The sequence below is a fragment of the Pleurodeles waltl genome, chromosome 7 (genome assembly GCF_031143425.1).
Source record: "Pleurodeles waltl isolate 20211129_DDA chromosome 7, aPleWal1.hap1.20221129, whole genome shotgun sequence".
In the NCBI taxonomy this organism is placed as follows: Eukaryota; Metazoa; Chordata; class Amphibia; order Caudata; family Salamandridae; genus Pleurodeles; species Pleurodeles waltl.
The window spans coordinates 1137738565-1137761363 of NC_090446.1; the positions used below are offsets into that span (position 1 = coordinate 1137738565).

The window sequence follows — 22799 nt, forward strand, 5'->3', positions numbered from 1 at the left end:
AGTATATGCAGTTCTAAGTGAAGCCTCATTATCCCTACAACCCTGCTAATCTCCTGTATCACTTTCTCCCAGTAGGTGTGTATAATTGGACAGGTCCACAGGGTATGAAAAAAGTCTCTGTCTATCCTCCTGTGTCTCATACGTTCTGGGGATGTTGTGCTCCCAATTTTATGGAGCCTCAGTCTGTCAAAGTAAACTCAGTGTAAAATTTTAAGCTGAATGAGTTTAAGTTGGGACTTGATTGCCACCTCTTTTGGGTGCATTATGGCTGCCTCTTAGTCAATATCCTCTAAGTCCCCCACTTCCAGTTCCCACCTGATTCTCATTTTTTATGTGTATCTGGTGCGGTTAATAGCAGTCCTGTACACCAATAATACTGCTTTTTCTAACAGTTCCTCCTGAAAAAGCCTTCCATCTAACAGTGTATATTCTGGGCGATCCGGAGAAATGCCTCCTGCCCTCTAAGCAAGTCATAATTGTAGATATTTAAAGTGTTGTGAGTCATGAAGTTAGTAGTCTCTTTTGAGAGCCTGGAAGGAAATAAAGTCTCCATTTTGTTCACCTTGGAGATGACAATCAAATTCCAGGTTTTAAAGCCCAGAAGTTTCCTTCATTCCTGAAAGTATGACCTACAATTAACCTATTTGTTTTGATCCATGGCTCGAGTACCATCTGGGTTACGGGGAGAAGGTGACTCGTTCCTTTCTCGTCATACAGGTAATGCTGAAAGGGGTATCCTTGAAACTGGGTCTGGTCAAACGCATAGATCGGGTTGTCTCCTGGAGTGTGGCTTCAGTCATTTATAACAATGAGATGGGATGACCCTATTGTAGTGATTTTGCTGCAATGTCTTAAGTGCAATTCAAGGATGACTATCATCCCAAGGCAGTTTCCTGAGTTACTCGATCTTCGCAAAGAACTCCTCAAGGACTTTACAATACGTATTCTAGAGTGCATACAGGTATTAAGGGAGTATGACCATTTTGAACATGACCATTCTTCCCAAGAAGGGGAGTGGTAATTTACGCCAGTGATCGGTATGTGTTCAGAAAGACGCCTGTATGTTGTGAAGATTTCGCCTCAGGGATCTCTCCTGATTTAGTGATGCATATATCCCCAAATTATGGAAACCCTCATGGTCTAGGTGCAGTTTCCCGGGGAGCATCAAGGGGGCTGAGTAGTCACCTGCGGGGAAGAGAACCGATTTGTCCCAGTTTATAGTATACCCCAAGTGTGTTCTATACCCATCAAAAACTTGGAACATCCCAGGGATCGATACTTCTGGTCGTGTAAGGTATAGGAGGATGTCGTCCACGTATAGGGACATTTTTCTTCCTCAATCGGAGGCACCGAATCTCAATATATCTTGCTGTTCTCTAACTAAGCAATCCAGTGGTTGCAACATGAAAGCAAAAAGTAAGGGTGACAGGGCGCAGCCATGCCTGGTCCCTTTTCGAATGGGAAAATCTGTGGAAAAGAGCCCATCCACCCTCACTTCGGCTAGTGGAGTGCGATATTATAGCTTAACCCACTTCAGAATTAGGGGGTCAAAGCAGAATTTCTGTAAAGTCAGCATAATGAAAGGCCAATGAACGGATTCAAATGCCTTTACAGCATCTAAGGAGATAATAACACGTGGATCCAGGAGCGCCTGAGTCTCTTCCAACCAATTATGGAGTCTGCGCAAATTGTGCCTAGTTGATCTCCCAGGCATAAAGCCAGATTGATTCCCATGTATGAGAGAGGTTATAATCTTAATTAGTTGTGTAGCTAATATCGTAGATAAGATCTTAGTTTCTATATTTAATAATGAGATGCAGTGGTATGATCCACATTTAAAAGCTGGTTTACAAGCTTTCGGTGTAACCACTATAGTGGGTTTATGCAGGTCTAAGAGCAGCATCCCCTCCGCTCAGGCCTCCAAATACATATTGGGAAGGTTTGGGGCTAGTTCTAATGCATTTTGTTTGAAGAATTCTGCTTGGATCCCATTGGGTCCGGGTGTTTTACCTGACTTCACTTTAGTTATAGCTGCTTGTATTTCAGCTAGCAGAAAGTACTCCACGAGGACAGCCTGGTCTTCTGTGGTCAGGGTTGGTAGTGACACCTTCCTTAGGTAGGCCATTATCTCAGGCTATGTCGCCTGTGTATGTACATCATAAAGGGCATCAAAGTAGGAGGTGACTGCTCCCACTATTTCCCTATCTGTTGTATAAATGTGTCTGTCCTCACCTTCAGTCTAACATACTCATCTGACTTCTATTTGTGGCAGCCCAGCCATGCCAGGAGTTACCCCACCTTGTCTCCAGTGTCATATAGGCGGTGATGGGTGGCCAGTATTTGGTTACGCACTTCATTATGTAAAAGCATTTAGTATTCTTCTTGTATGGCCTCTACCTTTCTTTGTGTGAGGGGGTCTGAGGGCTTGAACCTATCTTACCGCTTTCTTTTTCTTGAAGGCAATGCTACTTTGAGCACAGTCCCACAGTACAGTTTTGTACACCTTCCATAAGGTTTCCACTCAGTTCCTTTGCTACCATTTCATCTCGTAGTTTCCAGGCATTTAATTTCCAACCCCGTCCTCCTCCCTGGGGCCTCTGACCTAGAATAATCCAGAAGGGGGTGTGATTAGATAGTCCCCTGGAAAAATACTCCACCTTTGAGACTGCCCCTACCTCTCCTGCTGGGGCAAACACATAGTCTAACCGGGAAAACACTTTGTGCATGCCCGAATAATTGGAGTAGTCCCTGGTCGTTGGGTGGTGTCCTCGCCACAGGTCAGTGAGTCCAGTGTAGTTTGTTGGGTTGTTCCTGATTTTTTTTTTTTTATCTCAACTGACATCATGTTGTTAAAATCTCCATCTATGATATGGAGTGATGGCTCAGTTTCAAGTAGTACATTCATGTCCTTATCAAGTGTCTGTTGTAGCTGGGAAGGGGGCATAGATACAGAGCAGTATGACATCCACCCTGTCCCACAGGTCTTGCATTGCCTCATAGGTCCCATTATGCAGTGGGCCTGTCCACCTGGGTCTTCCCTGCCTCTGCCCTTGACTTTTCGCTGGCAGCTTCTCTCATTTATGAACGTTGCCTCAGGCAGGGTCCAAATGCTGCGATGTTCACTGGGCGGACAGCACACACTCAGCGGTTCCTTCCATAGCTCTACCTCACCTCAGCTGCTACGGGTGTCTGCAGTCATTGCTGCAGGCGTGATTCCCACTGGTATAAAGTACACCGGGCCGACCACACTCATATGGCAGATTCCCCTGTCTACCTACCGCACCTCAGCCACTCCGAGTGTTTGCAGCCACCTCCAACTTGCTGCTTGAAGTGTGGGACAGGGCAGATGCCATCTTGTGCAGGAATGCCGCTCTTCATATCAGCTGCTTCCTCTATTTCAGGGCCACTTGGGAGTGCCCAAGACTCCTCTATAGAGTGTCCTATGTCGGAGGTACCTGTACAGGTTTTAAATAGGGGCCGATAAAGTGCATATATACTAGGGACTTATTAGTAAATCAAATATGCCAATCATGGATAAACCAATAACCATTACAATTTAGACAGAGATCATTTGCACTATAGCACTGATCAGCAGTGGTAGAGTGCTCAGAGTACTAAAGCCAGCAAAAACGAAATTCAGCACAGGATCAAAAACAAGAGGTCAGAAGCAAAAAGACAGGGTAAACCACGCCAAGAGCTGACATGTCTAACACCCTTTCATCAATCATTCAGACCATACAATCTCTTCAGGAAAAATGCAAATACTCTCAAAAGGGCTGACTTTTGTCCCTACCAGCCGACCAACCTGCCAAACTCCTTTACTATAAAAATGGAATTACATCAGTTTGTCTGTGAAGTAGGTTTGAAGTATTACTTCAGCAAGGTTTCGCCCGTGTTCAAGCAAACCCAGATTGGTCTGAGAACACCTTCCTTTTTAACACCACCAGCACACATGGTGTGTTAGAACAACCTGGCTTTTCAGCAAGTAGTACTTAGAGATGTCATGAATCTTGTATCCCACAAACAGTATGTAAGGTATACCACATGCAAGGCAAAGAGTATGTCCTTGAAAACTTTAAAGGAAAACAGTAAAATAGTGGTCAAAGCTGCAGATAAAGGGGGAGTTATATTTGTACAAAACTGGGAAGACTATAAAACTGAAATTTTGTCCCAATTGGTTCTTCGGGCCCATTACCAGAAACTGAGAGGAGACCCCACGATCGAAATGATCAAGCTGACAAAGTGGTGAAGGATGTTTGTCTCCTTGAGGGCTTTCTTAGTGATTTGGAATATGACTATCTTAACAAAAAAATCCTAGGATGCGTACAATCTACACACTACCAAAGATTCATAAAAAATTAGACAAACCCCTGGGGTGTCCTATTATTTTAGGATGTGGGTCTATCCTTGAGCACATATGTTGATTTTTTCCTCAAGCCCTGGGCCCATACCACACGCTCTTATTTGAGAGACACCATGGTGGTTATAATTTTTTTTAGAGGACTAGGCTTTTAACCCTTCAGAGCAATGGTTGGTTACAATCAATATCACATCATGTGATACCAACATTCCACAAGAACCGGCCCTGGAGATCACGAGGTTGGTCTTTGAAAAATGAGACCCCCCGATTGCAGTCCTCTACATGGATCAGTATGAGCATGCTCACATATTTAGTTAAACACATCCTTTCAGCAATAACATCACATTATTGAAATGTTATATAGACAATGACCTTTTGACATGGACGGGTAGTCTTTCGGATCTTGAACAATTCCACGAGTAACTGAATGATAGGTCAGAGGATATCAAATTCACTAGGTCAAAGAGCCATTATGAAATTAACTTTCTTGACCTCACTATCAGGGTAGAAGAAGGGAAGCTATCTACTACTTACATAGAAAAACAGAATGTAACACCTTGCTTAGATATTCTAGCCATCACCCAAGAAATCTGCGAAACATTCCCCCTTATGGACAGTTTTTATGCATAAGGAGAAATTGTTGTCAGAGGGCTGATTACTTTAAGGTGTCTGATTTTCTCTTGACCAAATTACAAGAATGTGGCCATCCTAGGGGCCTCCTCAAACGCTCCAGAAAACCAGCATGGTGCTGCCCATGGGAAGTACTGCTTGAACCTAAAGACAGGACGGAAAGTCCAAAACAACATTCTGGGGACAGCGGAGTAGGGCTTTCTGGCTTGTTGTCCACCCCCCTCCCCCACTGTGATGTCGGGGGGGGGCAACGGTAGGCTCCTGGAGGCCTGTTTTTTCCTTTTAAGGGGCCTACCTGACCTGGTTGCCTGACCTCAAAACGGGTGCCAGGTGCCAGGACTTGTGTACCTTTCCTGGGGAGGCTTTACAGAGATCCACTGTAGGAGGGTCACATTTCCTTTCCCTACAGAGATCTGTTCTTTTGTGTCCACCAGCATTTGTACTGACTGTGGGAATCATGTCCCAGTGAGCAGCAGCTGGGGGCCAGCAGCAGGAGTGGCACTTATTGGGGAAAGAAGAGCACCATGGCAAGTGAGGACTGAGGGGTGCTTAGGCCTTGGAGGAAGCTACAATCTAATAGGGTCACTAATTATTTTACGCCTGCCAGATCCGAGGTGCCAGAGACTCAGCGGTCAGGTGGCATGGCACTCACCAAGGAGGATCTTCTGACCTCCCTCCGCACCTTTAAGGCGGAATTGCAAGAGAAACTCACTACGGATTTGAAATCGGCGCTGGAGGCGCTTCAATCAGACATTACAAGTCACATGACCTCTCTTCAAGCGAACGTGGATTCAGTGGGGACCCGCACGTTGGACCTTGAAACTTAGGACAAAGAGATAAAACAACAAGTAAGTCCTTTGGAGAAGGAGGTCTCGCAGCTCAAATCGCAACTCCAACTATCGATACTTAAGTGTGAGGACTTGGAAAACTGTTCTCGAAGAGACCTTTGTGGTGGGTCTCTTCTCACATCTCTTGGGTGATGATCATCCAGAAGTACAGATTGAAAGGGTGCATAGGGTGGGGAGTTGCCCCGCCACCGAGAATAAGAGACCCCTTGATATTTTGGTGAAATTGACCTCATTCAAGGTTAAAGAGCACATACTTCAGAAGGCGAAGAGACAAGACGTGGTGTCCTTGCAAGGTGCTCAATGTGCGCTGTTCCAGACATTGGCCCAGCTACCCTGCTCCAACGGCAGCGATTCCGTCCAATCATGGAGGAGTTGAAAACGCGAAATATTCAGTACAGATGAACTTAACAACAAGCTGTATCATTTTGTGAATTGTGGGGAGGCGACGGCTGCACTGGGCCTGCCGGAGACAAGTGTGGACAATGGCCTTGCTGGACAAGGGAAGACACGGCGCCGGGAGGAGTCCGTTGCATCTCCCGTTGGGGACTGTTGAAGGTTGCCGTGGAGGGGGAGAAAAGCCATTAAGGAGTAGCATGTGAACTTGTCTGCCGCCAGCTGGAGAAACACCTCGGGAGCAGGGGCGGAGGTTTTTGAGAGGGGCTATGTGAGGTTCATCTTCCTGGGGGAGAGTGTGGAGGCTCTGGACAGACCGGATGAGTGCTGGTGGCTTGAACGCTTATGGGGCGGCTCTCTAATCATCCCTCCAGGGGCAGCAAAGGAAGTCTCTACACCAGACACTATATGTGCTTCTGTCAGGGATCTGTCTGGGGTTGGAGGCGGCTGAATACCCCCATCATATCATGAGGACTACACAGAGTTTCTTGTTTCAATGTCGGAGTCTTATAGTTGCTATGATGTTATTTTTTTGTGTTATCTTTCTTGATGTTTATTTATTGTTTGTTGTCCCTATTTCCTGTGGGTGGACAGTTTGGGGGAGGTGGGCGAGGGTGGTTAGGCATGGGATGGAGGGGAAGCACTGGGGTCCCAGTGCAACACATTTGGTCAGAAGTAATCATGGGCGAACGTTTATTAGATGCCTCGGTATGATGTTACACTTTTTAACATGGAATGTAAAGGGGCTGAATTCACCTACCAAGCAGTCACAGCTGCGGAAATTCTTTGATGACCACCAATACGATATAGTGGCATTGCAGGAAACACATCTCAAGAGGGGGCTCGGCCATAGACTGCAGCACAAACACTACCCGCAGATATATACTGCGTCTGCAACAACAAAGCACTGAGGGATAGCCTTGCTGTTTCATAGATCCATGCACTTTCTGCTTTCGAGGTCACATCTAGACAAGGAGGGCAGATTTTTGTTGGTCAAGGGATCCCTTGGGGCCAGGTTTGTACGATAGCCACACTCTATGCACCTAATAGTGGCCTAACACAGTTTCTATTGCACTTTCTGGATGTGTTGGGGTGCTTTGCGGAGGGTGAGATAGTGCTTTTGGGAGATTTCAACCTGATTTGGGATACCGCTCAGGACACAACATCCCCAAAGACCGCTTACTAATGTCTTTGCAAAATCCATTAAGATGTAATTCCACAGATTGGGGCTTCTTGACTCTTGGCATGCATTTCACCCCACGGTAAAAGACTATACTTTTTTCTCCCACTCTCACTGGTCCTATCCTAGGATTGATTACATTTTCATAAGCAAGCCCTTCGACAGCTCCTCCGAACGGACACTATGCATCTGATAATCATATCAGATCACGCGCTGGTTGAGGTGAGTTTGGAGTGGAACCTCCCAAAATCACAGAGGGGGCGCTGGTATTTTCCACGTGTTAACTAGAGACCCAGCTACTCGAGACACACTGAGGAGAGCAATCAGGGAGTTCTTTCAGAGTAATCAACCTGGGGACACCCCTCTCCTTACTATCTGGTACGCGTTCAAAGCGGTCATCCGGGGCACGTGCATCTCTTTTGCGACCTCACTTTATCGGTTGAAAGCTCAAGAGAGACTAGGTTTGGAGAATGCATTGCAGGAGGCTGAACGGGCTCACAAGCTCTCCCTTACTTAGCAGAATCAGAAGGTGGTAATCTCCATAAAAGGCTAACTGCAGTCTATCTATATGAATAGATCAGAGGTGGCATTGTTATAGCTCCAGAGGTATTATTATGACAGTGGGAACAAAATCTGCTCTCTCTTGGCCAGGCAATTGCAGGTTAAGCAATCTAAGGGCTATATTGCGCAAGTGCGAGACGAATCTGGGGAGCACCATTCGGAAGAGGAGAAAGCGCGTGCTTTAAGGAACTTTTATACTTGCTTGTATACCTCAGATAACCCGTGTGCTACCACCCAGGAGAACTATTTACGCCACTTTCAGCTTCCGCAAGTCTCCCAGGATACCAATGAGTTTTTAGAGGCCCCATTCACCTTAGACGAAGTAAGGGAGGCCATCAACTCCCTTCCTCTACACAAAGCCCCGGGTCCTGATGGCTTCACTGTGCATTTCTACGGGACTTTTGGGGCCGAGCTCGTCCCACATTTAGCTGCACTGTTCTATTTCATAAGATCCGAGCACACACTCTCCCCTACTATGGGGGAAGCCCTGATCTCACTTATTCCTAAGGAGCGGACGGACACTCAGCTTTGTGCTTCCTATAGGCCTATTGCCCTGCTCAATCTTGACGCAAAACTGTAAACCAAAATACTGGCACGGCGACTTGAAGGGGTGTTGCCAGATTTGGTTCATCCGGATCAATCCAGTTTTATAAAGGGTCGGCAAACACATGATAACCTTAGAAGGGTCATCCACCTGATGGAAAAGGTGGCGAAGAAGCAGGTCCCGGCTATGCTGTTAGCACTGGATGCTGAGAAAGATGTCGACCGGGTGGAATGGTCCTTTTTGGTGGCGACTCTCCGACGCTTTGTGTTTGAGGAGCTGTTTATAGCGATGGTGATGAGCAACTACTCGGGTCCTAGGTCTCGGATATGTGTTAATAGGGTGATATCGGATTTTTTTTTTACTTGTCCAGGGGATCCAGACAGGGTGGCCCTCTTTCCTTGCTGCTTTTTGCGCTTAGCGTGGAGCCACTAGCGGCCTGGATACCGCCAGATCTGAATTTTCATGGCATTCAATTTGGCTCTGATCAGCATAGGATTTCATTATTTGCTGACGATGTTCTGCTTTTCGTCACTCAACCACGCGCGACCCTTCAGGTTATACTGGAGGAGTTGCGTCTCTTTGAGCAGGTAGCAGGCTTCAAAGTGAATAAGAGAAATCCTATATCCTCAATTTAACTGTCCCTTCCGCAGAGATGAGTGTGTTGGCTTCCACTTCTCCATTCGTCTTGGCCAAGAAATACATTTTATACTTGGGAGTAGGGCTCACCCCTAGGGTGACTGACCTATTTAAGGCAAATTTTCTGCCCCTTCTATTACACTCTGGCACTCTTTGTTAGGCCGCATTAACACTATTAAGATGACGGTTCTCCCGCGGTTGTTATATTTGTTTCAAAGCCTGCCCATTGACATTCCTCCAGACTTTTTTTTACCAAGCTTCATAGGTTGTTTACTCAGTTTATTTGGAAGAACACAAGAGCCCGGCTCTCCAACAGATTGCTTACAAACCCCAGGGGCGGGTTAGCCCTCACAGGCCCTTTTATATACTATAGAACAGCACAGCTCCGGATTTTTGCAGAGTGGTCCCTTTGAGAATCAGACAAGCTGTGGTTGCACATGGATAGGGCAGTGACGGGGCGGACATTGTGGGATTGTCCTGTGGAAACCTAGGGGTGACTGCCTGAAAAATGCTTACCTTAGTACTCCCACGGCTACTACTCTCAAGGTTTGGGACATGGTGACAAGCACCCTCAGACTTACGACCTTCCCCTCACCCCATACAACAATCCATTATAACGTGGCCTTCCCCCTGAGAGCTACACCTGGACCCTTTGATAAGTGGAGAGAAGGGGGTTGTCTGACGATCGCTGATCTTTTTCATGGGGACCAGGTACCCACATTTGAGAATTGTTGTAGGGGCTTCCATCTACTCATTTCTGAGCACTTTCATTATAATCAATTACTCCGTTGGGTTACTCAACCTCGTATGAGAGCGGCGGCCGTTAGGGAGCTTCTTCCTATCGAGAGATTTGTTCAGCGGGGGTGGCACGGGGTAGTATTTCCACACTATACAGATTATTGATATCAGCACAACGCACCTACACTCCTTGCCATTTGGCGTTTTGGGAGTGGACGTTGGAATCTCCGGTGGAGGTGGGTCTCTGGTCCCGCCTGTTTCATGATATAGTCAAATATAACCACTCCCTGGGCACTAGAGAAGCTCATTATAAACTTCTCTACAACTGGTATCTCTACCCGGAGAAGCTTAAAAAACTCTTTCCCCAGGTCTCTGATAGGTGCTGGCGGGGATGTGGGACTGTCCCATTATACCCCCATACTGGAATGAAATTCTGTCACATCTTAAAGAGATTCTGGGCTACCCTATTCCGGCATCACCGGCACATATTCTATTGGGCCTGCGTGCTCCGCTCCCGAATTGCAACATCAGACACAGGATGATTGTTCTATTCTGTGGCTGGCATTGGTTGCAGCAAAGATGGTTCTTGCGTCCTACTGGAAGAAAAAAGAACCACCCACAATGGCGCTGTGGTACGCCAGACTGTGGCGCGGGCTAACTATGGAGCGCTTAGCTGATAAATTGGATAATTCTAGAAGGAGCTTTGACTATATTTGGGACTCCCCTGGTGAGGTTCCTTTCTAGGGGTACACCACTTACTGCCTGTAGCCCGCGCCTTAGGGTTCTACACCTTTTTCATGTATAAGGCTCAGTCCATGTGGAAGACACTGGGGATGGAGAGGGGGGGGTGGTCGCGTCCTCAGGGCAGATGAGCCCCTTGTCTTCTCGCGCTCCAGCCTCCGACTGTATAGAATACCCTGTAGGCAGTGCTTTAAATGGGCCGGTACTCTCCGGTACTGAGTACCGGCACTTTTTTATTTTGAGAGGGAGAGTACCGGCATATCTCCAGAAAAACGTAATACTTTTAATTGGAGAGTACCGGCACTTCTCAGAAACAAGCAGGTACTCTGGTACAGAGTACCTGCACTTCTATTTTTCCATTTAAAGCACTGCCTGTAGGAAATGGTACATAGAGTTTTGTTGTTAATATTATGGTTTTCTGTTTCTTTTTTTCTTCTTTCTATTGTTACATTTTCTTCCTGTTCCCCTTTCCTTTGGAAGTGTACATTCAGAAGTTAGCGCAGTGGCGCATACTCCGGGAGGGATTATAGAGCTATGTTTGGCTGGTAACTCAGCCTCTGTTAAATATGGATATGCTTGCTCTTGTAGCGAGGGAGGGGGGGGGGGGGTTAATGCATTTGGCATTTTGCCGGAGTATATGTATGGTCTGAATTGTATCTTTCACTGTTTCTTAAATGATAAATGTCAATAAAAACAGTTTCACAAAAAAAAAAAAAAAGTAAAAGCCAGAATACTGCAACACAGTAGTCTGATACGGTGTAAAGTACAGGAAGCCCCACCGGTGGAACATTTCACTGCAGCTAACCACCCTGCAGACAGCCTGAAATGGTTTGTGACACAGAAGGTGATGTCAACTCTAGCGGTGGCGATCTTATGAACATACTTAGTATGCGTGAATGTAAGTGGATACACCTGGACACTTTTACCAAGGGGTTCAATGAATATGAGGAACTTACCAGCCAGACTGCAATGCTGAATAATGGCTGTGCAATGTTTTTTCTGCTGCACTTATATGTAGCCCCCTTTGTTACGATGCACCTCTTTGTATTGTGTAATGCTGATAATAACATTTTCATTGTGCCCTACTTATCTGACTTTCCTTATCATGCCATAGTGTGAAATGCCATGCTGTGTACATACATTTTATATTTGTTTGAGAACTTTACAACTGTCACCCATGTCCCTAATGTTTTTTTGCAACTAGAGCAGTGATACTATCACGTGGTTTCTTCTGTGCCTTTTTGTGTGGCCAAAGGGAACATCTGTATTTTTCTTTGAGTGCACGTGACCCCGGTGAACAGGCTTAAGTGGATTTGCCTATGCTGATGTTCCTAATATTTACCTTCTACTCCTACTTCTGTTCGATCGTTAATGTCACATCAATAGTTGCCATTAGAGATAATTAATATTGGCTCACTATCCATATTGTGCCAAAGCTTGGACAGCCTTTAGAATAAGCTGTCATTATCGCAAATATAGGAGTAGTTTTTAGCTCACAAGATTTGCTGGGACGGTAGCTTCAGGCAATTACATGCTCAGAAATGTTTAATGTGGCACAACCCTTGTGTTTTGTTAAGAACAGGATTTTGATTGTTCTACACAATCAAACTGACATTTAGTTCTTGGAGTTTTTAGTGAGGATCCGCATTTGGGTTATAGAGATGTATCTAAGCTTGTTCGTTTTGATTTGTGAAGCTTTAGAACCACTGGACCGCCATTTCTAGTGATGGCCAAGTTGGGAGTATGCTTTTCTGCGCCATCATATCAGTGTGCATGCTGACTTCATTGGCGGCTTTCTTAAAATGTGACAGCTGAATCATGCTCTGCTGTTGCTCCCATTGAGTGAGACGACTGGAGATTTTATCATGGTTAATTTTTTTTATGGCGGACTGTAGCCGCTACAGGGCTTTTCTGGGACTCTCGGAGGGATTTCTAGATGATGCCATAATCATATACTCACAATATTTTCCATTTTCTTAAGCCCACTCTTAATGAAGTGAGAGGAACGGCTTTATGAGATTAGTTACCGGTTACGTTTCCTTAAGTTTCGTGTATTTTTAACATGGTATGACTCTTATACCGGAAGCACTGTTAAGTAAAAAAAAAAATATATCTTTCTAGTGATAATCACCGGCTCTATCTTTTGAGGGACTTGCTCAGCCAGTTGCAACATCATCAGTAAAAAGGTGCTGCTTTTGATGTAATACTGTACCGTCCATCCCCCGTACTTCCCAGCTCATCGTTTATTACCATTAGTGAGCTTCCATGATTTTTGCACTTCTTTTAAACTAGAACAGACCCAGGTGTTAATCCTATTTCATTTTTTGATTACTTAGGTTGCTCCCCTATCCTCCCCACATCCTGATGAAGATCCTTTTCGATGGTTTTGAGTAACCATGTAGTTTTTAGGGTTGAAACTCTGACGCTCTTCAAATGGTCTGGACATACACACCCCCACAAGGGCTTCTAAGGATTTCTCATAGTCGCCCTGGATGAATTGGGCTCTATTTATATTGCCAGACAGCTAGCAGGCAGCTTCTGTATTGTTTTTTTACTTGATTTGTACATTTTGTCCTTGGTCACTTCTTGGTTTCACAAGTCACTTTGCATGAGCTCTTTTCTCACATTCGTTGTACCTATTTGGAGCAATCGATTACCGATAAGTGTATATATTATTTTGTAAAATAATATATATTGTGAGCAATAATTTCTAACCAGGTACTGTGCTTTTTTTTTTTACTCCTCAAATAAATTGTCTGTATAATATTGAGGTTTGGCTACCTTAAAGCAATATAGGTTTCCAAGGATCTTTGCAGGCATCAACAGTGCTCCATTTTCTGTCTGCTAATTGCTACCCTTGCCCTGAGGTTCACTGGGCTACTCCATTAGTTGGTATTGGTGTATCTTGACTGGAGAACCAGCCAATCTTTAATAGCGCTCATCCTGGTTTGTAACATCTCTGAAGGGACCTCAAGTACCCAAAGTGTGACACTCCTCCTCACATTATCTAGTGCCTCCAGACTGTCCTTCAGTTTCAACATTGCCAATTGCCTCCACTGCAACTCCTTTAAAGGACTTATCCTACCTCCTCTACAATCTCCGTATTTTGGCCCTGCCATTACTTCACTTTATTTTCTGTGGATTCCAAGGCTCATTTGTTTGCCAAGGCGATACCAGGTAGGACCTACAAATTGTCTTCCATTATTTTTATCACTGAACCAACAGAGGCAATCTTCTACCCCAATCTGTTTGAAGGGCGTGTGTCTCACTGGATAACTGTGATTTTTCTGCAAGCTGAACAGCACTGTCTGTTTTGCTTCCTGCTTGTAGGAGGCTGGCCTGGTTTGTAGTGGGTACCAAAGGTACATACACCTTATTCCAGGTCCAGTTATCCGTTATTAGTGAAATGTAGTCAATGTCTAGAAGCCAGGCTCTCTAGGGGTAGTGTGGGCGAGCAGCCAAGGCCTAACTAGGAATCATGCGAAGCTCATCCAATACCACTGAAGGCACACAATACTTACACAAATGAAAGAAAATACTCAGTGTTACGAACATAAATGTACTTTATTTTGGTGACACAAATGCCAAAAATACCTTAGAGACTATACTCCCTTAGGAGGTAAGTAATATACGAAGTATATATACTAGAATGCGGTAATAGCTGTAGAAAACAGTAAGAAAACAGTGCAAATAGTGAAAATCACAATAGTTAGAACTAGGCCTGGGAGTGACACAAACCATATACTAAAATAGTGGAATGCGAAAGTCGGTTTCCCATCTAGGCAAGTGTAATGTATAGAGGGGCGCTGGGAGTTTAAGAAAACACCAAAGGTAAGTAATAGAACCCACCCAAGAGCCCAGGAAAGCAGGAGTAAATCACAGTAAGTTTCCTAGAACACACAAGTACACATGATAGAAGATTTTGCAAGAACCAGAAGAGACTGCAAGACACCCACAATGGATTCCTGGACCTGAAGACCTGTGGAAGAAGGGGACCAAGAAGCATTGAAGAGTCCAGGGAGAACAGGAGCCCCTGCTAACCCGGATGAAGATGCAAAAGAAGAACCACCGGTGTAGAAGAACAGTCAGTACTGCACCCAAGACGACGGATGCGGGTTTCGGGTTGGTGGAAATGATGTCCTACGCCGGATGAAAGACTGCAGTCTGGCTTGCGTCACTGGATTCCGCCAACAAGTCTTGGCACACGCAAAGCTTGTGGTTAGTGGAAAATTGTGCTGCCAGGGACCAGAAGGGACCTGGTGGCCTCTACCCAGGAGGGGGAGACAGAGGGGCCTCTGAGCAACTCAGAGAGACCTCAGAAGACAGTAGTCCCACAGCACGGGGACAAAGAAGGTGCAAAAGGAGGCCCATGCAGCACTACACAAACGGATCCCACGCCGCCGGAGAACCACACAGGAGGCTGTGCGTCACAGGATAGAATGCTGGGGGCCGGAGCTGCACGGTGCACGAAGAACTTCGTGGAAGGATGCCAACGAGCTTTGGCACCTGCAAAACACGTGGTGCAGAGGGCTACTGTCTTGCTGGGCGAGGCAAGTTCTTACCTCCACCAACGTTGGACAGCTGGACTTCAGGACCGTCTGGACCACTTCAGTCCACCACCCGTGATGCTGGATCTATGCACTTCTGTAGGAGAGGGCACCCACCCACCAGTTGTCGCTGCAGAGGGCTGCCTGCTAAAGCAGGGAAGTGACTCCTTCACTTCAAGGGAGATTCCTTTGTTCTTCTGGTGCAGGATGATCCTCGGAGGATGCACGACCTGGAAACAGTTGCAGTTGCTGCCAGGAGCTGAAGATACAATGTTGCAGAAGTCGTCTTTGCTTCTTTGTTGCAGTTTGTAGAGTTCCTGGAGGGTCCAGATGCAGTTTCGTCGGTAGAAGGTGAAGTAAAGGTTGCAGAGGATTCCTGCTGGAGTCTTGCAATCCGAATCTGAGGAAACACCCAAAGGAGGGACCCTAAATAGCCCTGAAAGGGGGATTGGTCAGCTACACAGGTAAGCACCTATCAGGGGAGGGCTCGGACGTCACCTGCTGGCACTGGCCACTCAGTTGCTCCCAGAGTGCCCCACCGCCTTGGAATCCAAGATGGTAAAACCCAGGGACACTCTGGAGGAGCTCTGGGCATCACCCCCCAGGTGGTGATGGACAGGAGAGTGGTCACTCCCCTTTCCTTCATCCAGTTTCGCACCAGAGCAGGGACTGGGGGTCCCTGAACCAGTATAGTCTGGATTATGCATGGAGGGCACCATCTGAGCCCTTCAAAGCATTTCATTTTCAGAGGCTTTGGGAGGCTACCCCTCCCATGCTTGCAACACCAATTTCCAAAGGGAGAGGGTGTAACGCCCCTCTCCAAAAGGAAATGCTTTGTTCTGCCTTCCTGGGCTCGAGCTGCTTGAGCAACAAGAGGGCAGAAACATGTCAGTGAGGTGGCAGCAGCTGGAGCTGCCTAGAAAACCCCAGTACGCTGGTATGGCAGTAGTGGGGGTCCACTATGGAGCCCCCAGAGTGTATAGAATTATACAACCAATGTTAAAATCAGCATTGGGGAATACTTACAAGATGTTAGACACCTTACATGGCCATATTCAGAGTTACCATTGTGAAGCAGGACATAGGTATTGACCTTTGTCCAGTGCACGCGTAAAATGGTGTCCCCGCACTCATGAAGTCCGGGAAAATGGTCCTGGATGACGTGGGGGCATCTCTGCTAGTGCAGGGGTGCCCTCATACACAGGTATTTTGCAACTAACCTTCAAGGTTGGAAGGTCTGACATATAGGTGACTTATAAGTGACCTTGTACAGTGTAAATGGCAGTGAAAGGGCACATACACGATTTCAAGCAGGCAGCAATGGCAGTCCTGCAGAAGCCTTTGCATGGGTTTCCTATGGGTGGCAAGAGAAATGCTGCAGCCCATAAGGATCCCCTGGAACCCCAATGCCCTGGGTACCTAAGTACCATATACTAGGGACTTATAAGGGGTGACCAGTATGCCAATTTTGGATGAAATACTGGGATACTAGTATGTAGTGGCAAAATTGAGAGGAGAGAGAGCATAAGCACTGGGGTCCTGATTAGCAGGATCCCAGTGACACAAACACACTGACATCAGGCAGAAATTGGGGGTAATATGCCAAAAAAAGGGTACTTTCGTACACTGCTGCTGACAATTCCTCCAAATTAAAAGATTTTCTTTACTTTTTTTCCCTGCCACAATGTCCTGGGGTAGCATTTAGAGACAGGTTTGTGAGCCCCTTATTGCTTTTAAGCAAGAACCTACTGCTGTAATTATGCATTTGGGCAGGTCTATGGTCAATACAGGAGCCCACTGATGGCGCCAAATGCCCTACAGGTCCTTTATGGTGGTCTCTGGAGTCCCTGATGTCATGGGGGCCTGTCTCCACCAACTATGGGAGCCTTTGCACTCCACTGGCTCATCGACAGCTCCTCAAATCTACCGTTACTTATACCTTCCCAGGCTGAAGCCCCATCAGGCTGCAGTGGTTGGTACTTCCTCTTGGCCCCTTCTCCTGATGGATTCAGCTCAAATTGACATGCGTTGAGATCTCCACTCAACCCCTCACACCTGGGGGAGTCTACCACAGCGCACTGCTATCCACTCTGTCACCTGGTGCACTGGCACTTGTTTTTCTATTACACCAGGCACCAAGCTCACGTCAGGTCCACTCAGGCCTCCCTGGGGCCACGGCTGTCCTTAAGGGTCTTTAAGAGGGTGAATAATGCCAAGAGATTGGCGCCCCATCTGAAGCATGCCATTTTGGCCCCGCCCAGATTCGTCCCCCAACTATGCCACTTTAGACTGAGACTAGCCACATGCAAATCAGTCTTGGTCCAGCTCCAATAGGACCAATCCAGGCCTACCTGCCAAACCAAGCCTCTTCTATATCGTGACACACACAAGCAACTCCCGACTTCACTCTCCTTGGGTCTATCAACGAGCTACAGTCTGATTCCTTTAGTACAGGGAACACGCAGCCCAAGAGTGGGAATACTTGTCACCATAATATTTGCAGTGAAGTAAACAAATAGCTAATGGGTGAAATGGTTGAATTAATCTCAGTATAAATGCCTCACTTAGAAGCTCATCAGCACTCATTTTGTTTGAGTCCCATTCTAGCCGGGGGCTAGTTACAAAATAGTATTGTGATGCCAATGCCATGAAGGAAAGAAAAACACTCAGCTTGTCACTGCTTAAGGAATTAAATATGATTTGGAGGCAGGTTTTGATCCACCCAAGTTCTGTGTGCACTGTAAGAATGTCAGATGTAACAGATTAATTATACTAATAACCCTTTATTTCACTTACTAATAGCATTTTTGCAACCTTACAATAATAAAAGATTGAGGAAAAAACCTATACGGTTCTATACTTGTGCTCTGCAATTTGCATGCCGCCCCTCGATGACAACTTATTCAACTACATTACAAAACTTGTAACTTGTGACCAGCAGGTACGGCAAGCATAGCTTCAACAAAAGCAGTAACCCACTAAACAATTAACATAAAATGCAAATCGGTGACCTGCTTGTTGAGCACTGTGCTTTTCAATACACACATTAACCATTTATGCTATTTTATGACTAGTCAAACTTGTGACTGGACTGCACATAGTTGTCTCGAGCAAGTACATTTAACAACCAGGTATTTCACGGTTAGAAACTTGAACTTGCTGGGTGCGGAAAGCTCTATGCTGAATGCGCTTTAATCCCAAAATATATTTTGAAATGCAATTTGTTTGTGACCAATTAAATAAACCAGACCAGATAACTAAGTGCATTCCTTGCCGCCAGTTTCTCTGGGGGCAGATTTTTTTATATTTACAGATACAGAGTGTTAAACACTCACGGGTACACAGTGCATTGCTGGTGAGTCTGGACTGTTTTTCTCAAAATCTCGTATATTTTGGGACAGTTTGAGTTGTAAGCAGAAATGTGCATTTTAGCATCCAGTTTGCCTATACATGAAAAACTGTGTCTTCAACAGCTGTCCTTAAAAAATGTTCAGCGTGTGCTTTTGGGGGCAGACTTACAGGAACTTTGTACCTAACCACAATTGTGCAAGGACAACTCCTTGTAAGGACATTTGTTTGGTCTTTCTGTCCATGCCACTCCATTTTACTCCACTCCATTCCAATTCACTCCAATCCATTCCACTCCAATCCACTCTAACCCAGTCTAATCTACTTCAATCCTCTCAAATCCACACCACTGCAATCCCCTCGGATCGTCTCCACTCTAATCCACTCCAATTCACTTGAAGCCACTCTAATCCATTCCAGGCCACACCACTCTGATCCTCTACACTCTAATCCACCCAAGTTCACTCCAACCCGCTCTAATCCACTCCACTCTATTCACTCTTTTCCACTCCAATCCATTATAATCCACACCACTTCAATCCACTCAACTCTATGAATCTCTCCTCTAAAACACTATACGCTACTCCACTATATGACACTCTACAACACTCAGCGCCACTAACTTTTAGCCATGCTGAACAGCAGCCACATTGGTGTACAACATGGCTAAAACATATTGCCAAGACCAAATGCTCTTGCATACGTGGCGTGAGACCTAGTGGATTGGCAAATGCTTGTTACATTAATCAGCCACCACTGGAGGTAAGCATAAAAGGTTTACCTGGAAGTGGAAAGCCAGGGGGACTGTGCCCATTTGTGTTGAGGCACCAAGACTTTCCAGTTCGATTTTAAAGCAGAGCATTAAAAGTTAGGAAGAGTGTTTAAGGCCTCACTGTTCCCTAATCAAAATAGGCCCAGCAGTCCAGTAGTTGTTTCTGGTGATTTAGTTACATAAAGATGTCATTTAGGTGGGGAATGTGCGGTCTATTAATAAAAATTGTTCACCAAATCGTGTTTTAGCCACGTGCTTCTGGAAATGTACCACAAATACACTGGACTCTATTTTGCCCTAACACTTTCCTACCTTGCAGGTTGGCTCATTCGCAATTTTTCGCAAATCCTATGCCTTTCATAAGGGGACATGGATGGCCATCACCTCACGTTGAAGGATTGTCCTTTAGGGAATTCGTAAATTCCCTGAGATACTGGAGTCCAAGGCTTTCTTGCGTTCTATAAACCAATGTGAACACACTAAATTATCATTGTTTTCATACATTCAGCCGTTGTATGGTGTCTTTTGCAGCGGCAAAAACAGATCAACCAGTTCTTATGATTATATGTGCCACACCGTGACTTAGAAGTACAGTGCAAATGCTGCATGCTTGCGTTTATTTTCTTCTACAACCTCCAGCATGCAGCTGATGGTAAAAACGAGTACAGAACTGTAGAATGTGCTGATGCAGTAAGTAAAAGTGGTGCAAAAACATATGTATTATTCTCCGTTGTTTTCGCAGTGTGGCCTTCTTAACCAGTTAGCCTAGCAAAGGTGGGATTCAAACTTGGATGAAATCTCTTCCAAGCCTCTTTTGCCTGTGAGATCGTTTAGTGGGTTGAACAAGTGCTTAGTGATCTGCGACACAGAGTTGAATGCATGGGATCCTCACCCCCATGGGATGGTGGGGCCTGGGTATGGATGCTGGAATGTGTAGGGGGAAAAGGGGGTGCAACGCACCCGACACCCCTAATAATGGCTTAAGGCATTGAAGGGCTGGTGTTGGGGTATCTCTGGAAGTGCCACTAGCGCACCAGACCCTGCCGTTAAAAGGGGGTCCCGGTCAGCGAACGGGTCTCTCACTCGCCCTCAGCAACCAAAAGATGGTGCATCACTGCCCAACGGGGAAACACACACCCACCTCCCCCCTTGGCAGCTATTCAGTCTTTATTACTAATGATTCACAGTTTCGATAACTTGTCTTATCCTGTTCCTTTACACATGGCTGCAGTGTATTCTGTGCTTCTTAGATGTTCTCTCCTGACAGTGTGATTGGATTCTTTGTGAAAGCATGTTATGCATGTTGTCGTATTTTATGAATTGGAATGGTGGCGAGCGGGGTGAGATCATGACTGGGGGACAATTAGGTACCTTTTCTTACCTGAGCAGGACGGCAAGGTAATTGGACTCTCCAAGGGGTGCTGGCTGGGAAGTGAGGTTGGCATCCAGGGGCGCGGGTTGCAAGCACTTGCTGGTAACTGACCCCTCCCCCTAGGAACAACCACCCACACATGCGCAAAGGCCTTGAAGCTAGCACTGGCCCTTGGGGGGGGGGGGGGGGGGGGGGGGGAGGGGTCTGTGGGTTGAGGGGGTGGCCAAGGTAGGTATTCTGGCAGGCCCCCTCCACAGGGTGTACCCTTAAGGGGGTTTGAGAGGGGACAGGATGATCCCCTATGGAGACCCTACCCCTGGGCCTTCTAGCGCAAGGTGGAACAGGGCCTGGGTGTCTTAGCAATCAGTCATGAGCTCATTCACAGTCACCAACATTGGGATAAGCAGAAACTAACTGGTTTAGTTAGTGATAGGAAAATCTGATGTATTAGCGTACTCTTAAGGCTAGGCATCTGAAGCACTGTACACACTATGTAAATATGATGGGGTTACTGCATATACTTTGATGATTGTTGATTTTGATGACTTTTGATTGATTTGTGTGTTTTGTCAAAAATACGGCCGGGGGTTCATGACCCCTAAACCCAAAAGAGTGTAGTTCTGTACAAAGCAAGGTAAGTTTATACGGGTGTATCTGGAGCTGATGTGTGAATTTTTGGGAAAGGCTTCAGTGGTACACAGTCATATTTCTTCTACGCTGGGGGCTGTGAGATTGGTTAAGTGTAACAACCAAAGCCTCGTACGGTTCACTGTGTGATTTGTGCTAATCGTGTTCACTGTACCTTCTGTGGTTGAGTGGACAGGACAAACCCCTCCTTTACTTATGTGATTGTGTTTATGTAGCACCGATTGCGCAGTTGTCACTTCCGGACTCTTAGGTACTTCAATAAAGCAAAAAAAAACACAAGATTAATCTGCTTTTCCTGGCCTGCTCAAAGTAATGCCAAGTATTTTGGACTTAGCGATTTCTAAAACAAATGTAACTTATTTCTGAAGAAAGCTCTATAAAACAGAATTACAGAATGACAAACTCACAGTGCATAAGAGCCAAGAAACTGGAACAACAATTTATCTATGAATGTAATAAAGCGCAGCGTGTAACCTTTCCATTATTTCATCATGCTAGAGAAACCAATTTCACTTGAAGCAAAAATATTCCGAAATAAAAATACTGTAGCCAAAACATTAACAATTATAATATCATATCCTTAAATACACTCACAAGCTAGTTTGTTGAAATAATCAGAATTACGCGTAGTGCTGGACCGTGATGAAAGACTTCCGGCTGATGTGAGTGGTAGTTCACAGGTGGTAGTGGCCCGCGCAACCCCCAATTAGGACCTCCAATTTAGATCAAATGTCCCATTTATTAATCCCTTTGTTGGTGAAAATATACCTTGTAACCAGGTCGCTACTATATAGATACCGCTAACTGTCACGATAACACCCTGATGTTGATACAGGATAAATCATTCCTACAACATCACAACTCCATTCACTTCTTCATCCCAAGAGGAACTGGTTCACGTTGGTTTCTTTGCGGGTCAAAAATATGGGGCACACAACTGATGAGCTGAAAAAAGGGACTGCAGGCAACCAAAATCTGTCTAGGAATATCCGTGTGAACGGACGTGGACCACCGTCGACAGGGGGTCCTTGGAAGTTGGCAAGAGGCAGAGTCTGTTCCAGCGTAGCACTGGGTGGCACTCACATTTCACAGGCTCCATCAGGGCAGTCTTTCTCTACGGCGTCCATCTCTCCCGCGCTGCCCCTTGCCCAGGCGCGAGCATGTTGAAAACACACAGGCCATACTAAAAACAAACAGTGATAGAAAATCCACTACACAACTGTCATATTTACCGTGCTTGCTTGACTGCAAACGATTACCGTGTCTCCTTCCACTGGAAGAAGGTGGTGCCCACGTCCTTTCACTCAGAAATCGGACGGCTCTCCGGGCCCCGGGCGGACGTCCATACAGAAAGATGGAGAAACAACAGTGAAATATGAAAGCAGATGGTTGATATGACATGGCTTCCTTCCCCAGCTTATCAGGTGCCGACGTGAATAAGCACGTTAGGTGGGGGGCTGGACCCTGTTGACAGGACCAGT

The 22799-nt window shown here is 45.9% G+C and overlaps 1 protein-coding gene across 1 annotated transcript in view; it reads right to left on the reverse strand.

Moving 5' to 3' along the window:
* Positions 1-22593, reverse strand: part of UNC13D (unc-13 homolog D) — an 876342-nt gene extending 853749 nt beyond the window's left edge. Inside the window, exon 1 of the mRNA XM_069200185.1 lies at positions 22551-22593. The gene's annotated coding sequence lies outside the window, so the exon portion shown is untranslated. The remainder of the gene's footprint in view (positions 1-22550) is intronic.
* Between the last annotated feature and the right edge of the window lie 206 nt (positions 22594-22799).